The sequence below is a fragment of the Sciurus carolinensis genome, chromosome 19 (genome assembly GCF_902686445.1).
Source record: "Sciurus carolinensis chromosome 19, mSciCar1.2, whole genome shotgun sequence".
Taxonomy (NCBI): Eukaryota; Metazoa; Chordata; class Mammalia; order Rodentia; family Sciuridae; genus Sciurus; species Sciurus carolinensis.
In genome coordinates this window covers 6728449-6739401 of record NC_062231.1, presented here as the reverse complement: position 1 = coordinate 6739401, position 10953 = coordinate 6728449, and positions in this window count along the sequence as shown.

Below are 10953 nucleotides of genomic sequence, written 5' to 3'. Positions count from 1 at the left end.
ATTTATGTTATGAAATGTTATGAAACTAACATTTGTTCTGTCATTTCATTTTTCTTCTAGTTGTTTTGAATATTCTTTGCTTCCTCCTCTCTTAGCCATCTTTTGGCTCACTATCTTGGTAATGTTTGATGCTTACCTGGTTCTCACTTGCATAACTACTCTCTTAGTGGAATTTATTCTTTTGCATGCCCTCATGCTGTTAATTATGCTTCTTCTCCTTCTTGGTGTGGTATTCCCTTAAGCATCTTTTGACTTCCATTAATTTATGCTAATCTTCAAGGGTCCTTTTTACTTCTTCAATTCTGAAGGATAGCCTCAGTGGGTATAGTGATCTCGGCTTGCTGGTTTATTTTCTTTCAGGACTTAAATATACCATTCTGTGCCCTGATGGGTATTAGGGTTTCTCCTAAGACATCTGTGAGTCTGATGGGTTTGACTTTAAGTGTGACTCGGTGCATCTCTCTTGCAAATTTTAATGTCCTTTCTCTGTTTTGTACTTTGGGGAACTTAATATTGTCCTGGAGAGGTTCAATTCTTGTTATGTCTAAATGGGGTTCTCAAGGTCTCCTGTACCTGGATGTCCATGTTTTCCCCAAAACCTGAGAAAAAGTTCTGCTCTTATTTCATTAAATAGGTTCTCTCAATGCTCTTAAACTTTTTTGTTTTTTAGGTACTGCGGATTGAACCCAGGGGTGCGTAAGTACTGAGCCCCATCCCCAGCCCTATTTTGTGTTTTATTTAGAGACAGGGTCTTGCTGAGTTGCTTAGGGCCTCACTAAGTTGCTGAGGCTGGCCTCCAAGTTGCAATCCTCCTGCCTCAGCCTCCCGAGCCGCTGGGATGACAGGCATGTGCCCCAGCTGGGGTATTGTTTATTGTGCAAAGTTGAGTTTAGTTTCAGCTGGACATAGTAGTGTAATCTTCCCCTAGCTTATTTGGCTATCAGAGTCAGAAAGACTCACTGTCTCTGTAGGTCTCTCAAGAGTGGGAATACTAGTGATCCAGGCACGTGTGGTGTAGATAGCAGAGTATGTTGGCTGCACTCTCTGTGTTTTCTCCTACAGTGAGATTGGTGGCCCTGTAAGGCAATTGGGGTCTCCACAGTCACTGTTGATACTGGCTCTGTAACTTGAAAGCGATTCTGACCTTGGTCGATTCAGGAATAGTGAAGGGACTCTTGTCCTCTGATCAGACACTGGAACAGATGCCTCAGGGGGAAGGTGGAGACGGGAATCCCAAGTCCCTTCTGTGGTGCTCCCACCCAGTCTTGTCAACAGGGCTTGATCTGACGAGGTGTAGGTGTGATCAAGGTAGAGGACCTGCGTATCTGCAGGGTGGGTAGGAATGACCTTATTTCTCTACAAGCAATCAACAAACATATGGAAAAATGTTCAACATCTCTAGTAATAAGAGAAATGCAAATCAAAACCACCCTAAGATTCCATCTCACCCCAATTAGAATGGCGATTATCAAGAACACAAGCAACAACAGGTGTTGACGAGGATGTGGGGAGAAAGGTACACTCATACATTGCTGGTGGGGTTGCAAATTAGTGCAGCCACTCTGGAAAGCAGTGTGGAGATTCCTCAGAAAGCTTGGAATGGAACCACCATTTGATCCAGCTATCCCACTCCTTGGCCTATACCCAAAGGACTTAAAATCAGCATATTACAGAGATGCAGCCACATCAATGTTCATTGCTGCTCAATTCACAATAGCCAGACTGTGGAACCAACCTAGGTGCCCTTCGACAGAGGAATGGATCAAGAAACTGTGGTACATCTACACACTGGAATATTACTCAGCCTTAAAGAAGAATGAAATGATGGCATTCGCTGGTAAATGGATGGCAATGGAGACTATCATGCTAAGTGAAATAAGCCAGCCCCAAAGAACCGAAAGCTGAATGGCCTCTCTGATATGTGGGCGCTGATTCACAATAAGGGGGGATAGCAGTTCACGGGATGAGACAAAGAAGGATGAGGAGAAGAGCGGGGGATGGGCATGGGAAAGACAGTGGAATGAAGGGGACGGAACTTTCCTGTTCACATATGAACACGCGACCAGGGAGACTTGACATCGTGTCCCACCACAGGGATGGGGAGTCCCACTCCACGTGTGTGTGACAGGTCAGAGTGCACTCTGCTGTCATGGGGAGCTGAAAAGAACAAATAAAGGGATTTTTTAAAAGCTGGTGCTATTTCTCTCCTTTGCTACCTGGGGTGTATTCTCAGGGTGGCCCCTGCCTCCTGGTCTTGGCTGCACTGCCAGGTGATGGGATGGAGGCTGGGAGATTTTGTCCCCCTGATTCTTGGGGTCAAAGTGTTCACCAGGGATCCCGCGGGGCGGGGCCGTGCCAGCTGCTCCTCAGGGTGGAACCACCGCCAGAGTCGCGCAGCCAGCCTGAGACCGTCCCCCAGTGCCTGCGAGGACGGGGTGGGGTCAGGTGGCACTCCGAGTCCCACCCTGGTGCCCTCTGTCCTGGCACGGGCCTGACGCTGCCTCCCTCTGGTCATCCCGGGAAGGGCAGGTTCCCTGAGTCCCCGGTTCTAAAGAGCCATGTCCCCTGTCCCCTCCATCCTGAAGCCCGCGTCCCCGCAGCACAGAGCCCTCAGGGGGTCAGACTCGTCCCCAGGGGCAGTTCCGTGGCATGACCGCGGGGTCCCAGAAATAGCAGGGGTGCCCGAGCCGGAGGGCAGGACAAACTCAGACGGTAGGCCCTGCGCAAGATGGTGCCCAGCTGTGGCCTCCCGGGAGAGGCCTGGCCGAAGCAGGAGGCTATTCTCCAGCCGGCCGGGCACCCGAGGCCTCCTCTGCTCAGGCCCAGGCTGCCAGGAGCTGGCTTCTGCGCCCACCGAGCTTGCTGGCCTCTCCTCCTGTCTCCCCACAGAGCAGAGTCCGCCTCCCTTGGCCTGGGAGCTCTTCCAGGGTATGGAGACGTTTCCTTCTTCCTCTGCTTCGCCTTCGTCACAGGCCTCCAGGTGGAACCAGGCTTCTTCCCCTCTGCTGTTGCCTTTCAGTGTTGGCCAGAGTTGTTCCCTCCTGCCGCCATCTTGCCCCCGTCTCCCTGAGACTCCCATTTTACAGCCGGGGAAACTGAGGCACAGAGAGAGGTGAAGGGACCCAGCCAGGGAAGACCCAGGGTCCACTTGGGTCCTCCCAGGCCTGCGCCTGCTATCCTGACCACGGCTCTGACTGTCCCAGCCAGGAAGGGGCATAGTACGTTTGGGATGAGAGCGGACTGGATCGTGGACCCCTAAGGAGCCAAATGATCTAACTTTTAATTTATGATAGAAAGTCATGTTTTAAAATAGGGGGGTGAGATTATTTAAAGAGTAGTGTTCATCCAACAGGCTTATCATTTGAAATTAAAGAGGACTAACTCACACCATATTTTCCATTAAAATATGTTCCAGATCAAACCTGGCACGGTGGCATATGCCTATAATCCCAACTCCGGAGGCTGAGGCAGGAGGATCACAAGTGGGAGGCCAGTCTCATCAACTTAGCAAGGCCCTAAGCAACGCAGTGAGACCCTGTCTCTAAATAAAATATAAAAAGGGCTGGGATGTGGCTCAGTGGGTAACTGCCCCTGGGTTCAATCCCTGGGACCAAATATATATGTGTGTGTGTGTAGTTATATAGATATAGATGGATCATGGAAGTATAAAAGTAAGGGCATTAAAATATAATACAAGGAACAAGATTAGGTTACCCTTAATTACTATTAAACAGGGTAGACTTTTATAAAGATAGTAATATGATATCCAGAAACCACGACAGAAGATATTGCTAGATTTAATTATCAAAATAAAAAAAAATTAGGATTAGTCACCACAAAGTAACTAAATAAATGAGCAATAAGAAAATAAAATAAAAAGAAAAAATATATACTTAAGTTAATACCTTAAGTATATAGAGTTTTTACGTATTAATAATAAAAGAGGTGGACATTCTCCCAAAATAAATGTCAGGAATAACAACAGTCAACTTTTACTCTTTGACCGTTTACTTGCCTGACTTCATGGACTAATGTGTATTCTCAGAACAAATTTTGTTGTTGTTGTTACTAGAGATTGAACCCAGGGGCACTTAACCCCTGAGCCACCTCCCCAGCCCTTTTTCTATTTTATTTATAGACAGGGTCTCACTGAGTTGCTTAAGTCCTCGCTAAGTTGCTGAGGCTGGCCTCCAACTTGCAATCCTCCTGCCTCAGCCTCCCGAGTTGGCATGCTTTACTGCGCCCGGTGTCAGATCAACTTCTTGAAGTCAATCTGTGTTTTCTGGACTTGGGGGATGAGCAAGTAGAAGCTGAGAGTGTGTCTTAGCTTTCCATGACTATAACAAATGCCTGAGGTTATCAACTTATGAAGAGAAAAGGTTTATTCTGGCTCACAGTTTTTAGAGATTTCAGTCTGTGATCAATTGACCCTATTGCTTTTGGCCTATGGCAAGAACAGATTGCCAGGCCCGGGAGCAAAAGAGAGGAGGAGATAAGGTCCCACAATTCCCTTTGAGGATATATCCCACTGTCCCCCGACTATTCTCTATCACCTCCTAAGACTGCCATGCAGGGGACCAAGCCTGTAACACCCGCACCTTTAAGGGACATTCCAGTTCCAAACCATAGCAGAGGTATAACTGAACTCCCAAGGTGACCCAGTCAGAATCCCAAAGCCAGGTCTCAGCCCTAGCCCTGCTTGTCACTAACCTCTGTGCTGTAGGCCTAGCATGAAGGAGGGACCTCTATGCTAAATCAGAAGAATTCCATGTTGAATACAAATTAAATGTAAACTTCTGTAAATTTAGCACCCATAGAAACAACACTAAGATCTTTTAAGTCCCCTCAGGCTGAGAAACACGGAAGACAAGTAACATCAAGTATCAGTGGCCCTGTGTGGTGGCACACACCTGTTATCCCAGTGGCTCCGGAGGCTGAGGCAGGAGGATCGCAACTTGGAGGCCAGCCTCAGCCACTTAGCGAGGCCCTAAGCAATTTGGCAAGATCCTGTTTCTAAATAAAATATAAAAAGGGCTGGGGATGTGGCTCAGGGGTTAGCACCCCCGGTTCAATCCCTGGGACCAAAAAACAAAAAGAAAAAAGAGGAGCCAGGTCCTGCTCTCTGGAGAGGCCTCATCGGGGCCCCAGCCAGGTCCAGGCCAGGCTGCTGATCTCAGCAGGAGCGATGGGTCAGAGCCAGCAAGGTCAAAGGCAACTAAGGGTCAGCTCATGGGCAGAGAAAAGTAGTGGGTTAAAAAGTGACTCGGCACCCTTTGTACCGGAAGCAAATGCTTTGCCCTCCATCCTGCCCAGGTTCTGTGGACCGGTGTGTGGCTTAATGATTGATGTTCCAAAGTGACCTGACTCCTGCCCCACAAATTCCACTCAATAGAAGTGGACAGAACGAGAGACAAAGATGTCCGCTAGGAGATGGCAAGACGCATTGTCACCGGCAGGAGCCAAATCAATGACAAACCAGGCATGGTGGTACGTGCCTGGAATCCCAGCAGCTTGGGAGGCTGAGGCAGGAGGATCGCAAGTGGGAGGCCAGCCTCCGTAACTTAGCAAGACCCTAAGCAACTTAGCGAGACCCTGTCTCAAAATATAAATAGGGCTGGGGAGGTGGCTCAGTGGTTAAGCACCCCTGGGTTCCATCCCTGGTAGGAAGAAGGGAGGGAGGGAGGGAGGAAGCGCCAACAGCTCTGTTCCTGACTCCTGACCGGGGCCCTCCCTCCTCCTGTTCCTCCAACTGCCTGTGTGACTGCCCACTGATTCCTGTGTCCTGCTCGGTACTCCACCACTTTCCTCCTGCCACCCAGCCTTAGTTCAGGGGCACCAAGGTGTCCCCTCTCTTTGATCACCTGCTTTTCTGTCTCATTTCCCCTGTGGGCAATCCATCCCCACCTGACCTTAGTGGTCTCACCAACCCATATGTTTCTCCACCTGGGTTTCCTAGAAGGACAGGGTCTTCTCTGTGTCCTGTCGTATCCTATATCCCAAATGTAGAGCAAGACCTGGCACATAATAGATGTTCAGCAAACACCTGTCCAATGAATTAGTTGACTAGCTACTTGGTTCCTTGGATTCTGGTCCTCATACGGGGCAGCACAGGAGTTTGGCCAGGTGTGATGGCCCCCAGGGATTTGTTTTTTGGGGTGGGAAGATTACCAGAGTCATGTAGTGAGCATGTGGCTAAAGCCCATGGGGAAAATTCATGCATCTTCCATGGGGTCACCCGGGGGTCTCTCTGATTCCTCAGTAGTAGTAGAATTCTTTTTGCGGGGAGGGAGATTGAAGTTGGGGACACTCAACCCCTGAGCCACATCCACAGCCCTATTTTATATTTTATTTAGAGACAGGGTCTCGCTGAGTTGCTCAGGGTCTTGCTAAGTGGCTGAGGCTGGCCTCCAACTTGTGATCCTCCTGCCTCAGCCTCCCTAGCCTCAGGGATGACCGACAAGCACCAGCGGTAGCGACATTCTTGCCACCTATTAATAAGAGGCTCAGTGTGAGAGCAAAGACCCCAACACACATTCTCAGGGAGGTAGGAACGGTGAGTCATTAATTGACTTTGAACCAGGCTGGACAATGGATAATCTGCCCCAGCCCAGGGCTGGGTAAGAAGGGAGGCCCGGAAGCAGTGGGAAGGGCCTTCCTGGGACAGGATTTGCACTTCGAGGTCTCCTTCTGCTTTTGTGGGATTGAGCCGTCTTGGGGCTCTGGTGGCTGGGGACCCGTGAGCAGCTCGGGGGCTGGTTCCCAGGCCCAGCCCCTCCGGGCGATGGAGTCTGGTGTGGGAAACCGCAGCCCCCAGGAAGCTGGAGTTGGTTTTGGCCGGGGACCAGGATGGCCCTCCTTTCTGCAGCCCAGCAAGCGCTCCAAAGGCCTGGGGAGAAGCAGACGGACCAGGGCCCAGGGGGTGGGGAGAGGCACAGGCGGCTCCTCGCTGGCAGGAAGCCACCTGTCCCCCAGAACAGAGTCCCTGATGGATGGCAGCCCCAGCCCTGGGCCCAGGAAGGGTGGGGTCTCATCAAAGCATTCTCTGCTCCTCGGTCGGGTCGCCCTGGGACTCCAGCCTTCCTGCCTGCCAGCCAGGACTCAAAAGCCCTCTGTCCGCCCCCAGGCTGGCGATCCAGAGCCAGCCTGCGGATAATGGAGCGAACCAACCGGGAGGCAGCCACTCAGAGGCTCGGCCTCCCTGGGAAAAGAGGAGAGGGGCTTTCCAGAAAGGGAGGCGGCTCGGCTCACGCAGCCAGCCAGGGGCTCAGCCCCGCCGCTGACTGGAAACCCAGGGGTCTGTCCTCAGTCCTCTGCCACCAGCCCAAGTTCACCCGTGCAGCCAGAGTGGTAGCTGCCGGGGCCATAGGAGGGGGCACTGAAGCGGCTGGGAACACAGAGAAGAATCCAGAAGGACATGATTTAAATGTGGGAAAATAGAGTAAAGAAGACTTAACGTACCTGAAAAATCTTAAAGCAATGAAGCACTTTCTGAAGAACTTCAGGAACCTGAGTAACTCAAGATGTGAGAAAGACAAAGCTTGGCTCAGTGGCACACGCCTGGAATCCCAGCGGCTCGGGAGGCTGAGGCAGGAGGATCGAAAGTTGGAGGCCAGCCTCAGCAACTGAGCAAGGCCCTAAGCAACTCAGCAAGACCCTGTCTCTAAATAAAATATAAAAAGGGCTGGGGAGGTGGCTCAGGGGTTAAGCACCCCTGGGTTCAATCCCCAATACCAAAAAAGAAAGAAAGAAAAGAATCAGAAAAGGTTAGTAGAACAATCAAAGAGAATAGAGAAACAAGAATCAGCCTCCTGGATACGATAAAAATGATAAAGGTGGCATTCCATATCAATGAAAAGGATTATTTGATAGATAATACCAGGCTTAGTGGCACAAATTGTGGAAGTCAGATTTCTTCTATATGCTGTGCATCAAAATAAATTCCAAGAGAAATGCAGGTTCAGATGAGAAAAATAAAACCTTAAAGGAATTAGAAAATATTGGAAACTAATTATATAAACTTGGCCTGGGGAAGGTTGGTCTCAGCCAGTTAAAAAGGAAAACTTGGATGGAGTTGTCTACATAAAAACTAGAATTTCAACATGGCCAAAGGCCTTAAAATAAAGTGAAATGATGGAGTTTAAAAAAAACACACAATCTAAAAATTTCAACATTTGCAGACATTTGAAGGCCTAGAATATCCTGAAGTGTTTTTAAATTCAGTAAGGCAAAATATGCATCTAGAAGATTCCTCAAATACCATCTGTATAAAAAAGTACATGAGTTCACTTTAATCATCAAGCTTCTTAACTTTCTCAGGAATTTTTTTTTTTTTTTTTTTAATGAATTTGGAGCCAGGCTGAGTGGTGCATGCCTGTTATTCCAGTGGTTTGGGAGGCTGAGGCAGGAGGATCACAAGTTGGAGGCCAGCCTCAGCAAACTCGGCGAGACACTGTCTCTAAATAAAATACAAAATAGGGCTGGGGATGTGACTCAGCGGACGAGTGCCCCTGAGTTCAATCTCTGGTACTTGTCTCCCAAAAAATAAATTTGGAAAATCCTCACCAGAAACAGTACTCTTCATTGAGGACAGTGTGTGTGCCCGTGTGTTTTGTGAACTGTCCCTGCGGAGGGAGCTCAGCAGTTGGGGAACCTGCAAGCCCTGTGACGTTGTCCTGGATGGTCATTTGACCTGAGTTTTTTTTTATTTCATGATGATGTCAACACAGAACCTGTTGAATAGAAACTGTATTTGGAAATGTTGAATTCCCGTGTTCCCAGACTGGGAAAGGTGGTTGGATTCTCTCCCCCCCCTTTTTTTTTTTTTTTTTTTTTTTTTTTTTTTTTGCGGTGCTGGGGATCGAACCCAGGGCCTTGTGCTTGCAAGGCAAGCACTCTACCAGCTGAGCTATCTCCCCCAGCCCCGGATTCTCTCCCTTGATCCTGAACCACAGCTCCCAATAAACCCCAGAAACACAGAAAAGGGCATGTGTTAGATGACTCTGTGCATCTGTAAATGAATGTAATGTTCTGAGCATGTTGAAGGTAGACTCTAAAATGTGATGTTTGCTAGATTATATATCTTTTTTTTTCTCTCTCTCTCTTTTGGTACTAGGGATTGGCCCCAGGGGTGCTTAACCCCTGAACCACATCCCCAGCCCTTTTTATATTTTATTTAGAGACAGGGTCTCGCTGAGTTGCTCAGGACCTTGCTAAGTTGCTGAGGCTGGCCTCCAACTTGCAATCCTCCTGCCTCAGCCTCCGGATCACAGGCGTGCACCGCAGTGCTAGATTAGATCTACGAATGCATTTTCCATTGATGATGATTTCAGCTTCCAAGTGCCTTGGTCACAACTCCATCGGAAGGTGAGGACCATCTGTGCTTTTAAACCCGGGCTCCTCTAGTGATGACTGAAACCCAGAGAGTTCAAGTAATTTCAGAAACATCTCCCAGCTAGTAGTTTTACCATTCCACCCAGGGTTCGTTTGCTCAATTGGAAAGGCAAAGGCCAGTTCCCTTTGGGGCAATAAGCTCTGGGGCGATACCATTTGCTACCACTCGGGCTGCTCAGTGAGACCGCAATCACAAATAGGCCAAATAAAACCATCCCAGGCGGGGGCTGCAGGACCCCGAACTCCCAGACCGACCGCCCACGCAGCGGTTGCGCACAGAACTTCTGCACAGTCCAGCTACTTGTGCAGAACTGCGCATGTGCGCCGGGTCCACCTGTACCGGGCTGCGCTGGGGGAAGGTGCTCACCAGCACCTCAGGAGACTTTCCGGGGAAATCTCCAGCAAGTCCCAAGGGTAGCCAGTCGCGGGGAGCCGCAGGGGTGTCCCGAGTGACTGCGCCTGAAGAGGCAGCCTCTGGAGCGGCAGCGGCTGCCACCGTGACCACAGACGTGGTGCCAGCTGGATCAGGGCTGCCAGAGTAGCCACAGCTGCAGCCATAGCCTCTGGGACTTGGCTTGTAGGGTGGTCCCTGTGGCAAAGTGCACACATGGGGAGGGAGGTTCCCGTCTCAGCAGGTGGCGGAATTGGAATTTGCTCCCAGCCACCTCCTCCTGGGATCTGCCCTTCTGGGCTGACCGCCCCATTCCGACTCTCATGCCGTTAGTCCGTCCTCACCTTCGGATCCCGCCTGTCAACCGGTGGCAGACACCTCCAGGGGCGCATGCGTGCCCCGCAGGTTGGCGGTCCTGCTCAGGGTTCCCCGGGGCTGGCTGCAGAGCCGCGAGGCTGTGGTCTGCAGTCCCCCTGCGCCCCCACATTCCTCTTTGCACAGAGCAGTCAAGGGTGAGCTCTTTAATATGCAAATCAGATCTGGCGACTCCCAGCCTGAACCTCCCAGCAATTTATGGTTGCTCTGGGAGTTCAATCCTGCCCTTTGCGGCGGCGCTAACGCTCTTGGTGTCTGCCTTAGGGGCGCACTGGCCTTTGGTTATGTTTTTTTGTTTATTCCTTCCTACCAGGGATTGAACCCAGGGGTGCTTACCCACTGAGCCACCTCCGCAGCCCTTTTTATGTTTTATTTAGAAACAAGGTCTCGCTGAGTTGCTTAGGGCCTCGCTAGGTGGCTGAGGCTGGCCTCCAATTTGCAACCTCCTGCCTCAGCCTCCCTAGCCAATGGAACTACAGGTTGGTGCCACCACACCTGGGTATTGTAGTGCTAATGGATGCTCTTTGATATGGACACTCGTCATGGTTACCTAAGGGACGTTAGTGTGTGTGATTGCGTGTGAGCCCTGGCACGAGTCCTAACTCCACAGGGCACTTTCTGAAATGGCACAGTGGAAATTCAGGACCCTTCTGGCCCCGGGAATCTCAGGACCACCCGCTGGCATCTTTTAAAACGTTAGCTTCTCTGCTCTCCTCCCTCCCACTTTGTCCTTGGGGGCTTTTACAGAACCTTTCTTTTAAGGCTGGGAGGAGAGACGCGCACAGGAATTCAAACCG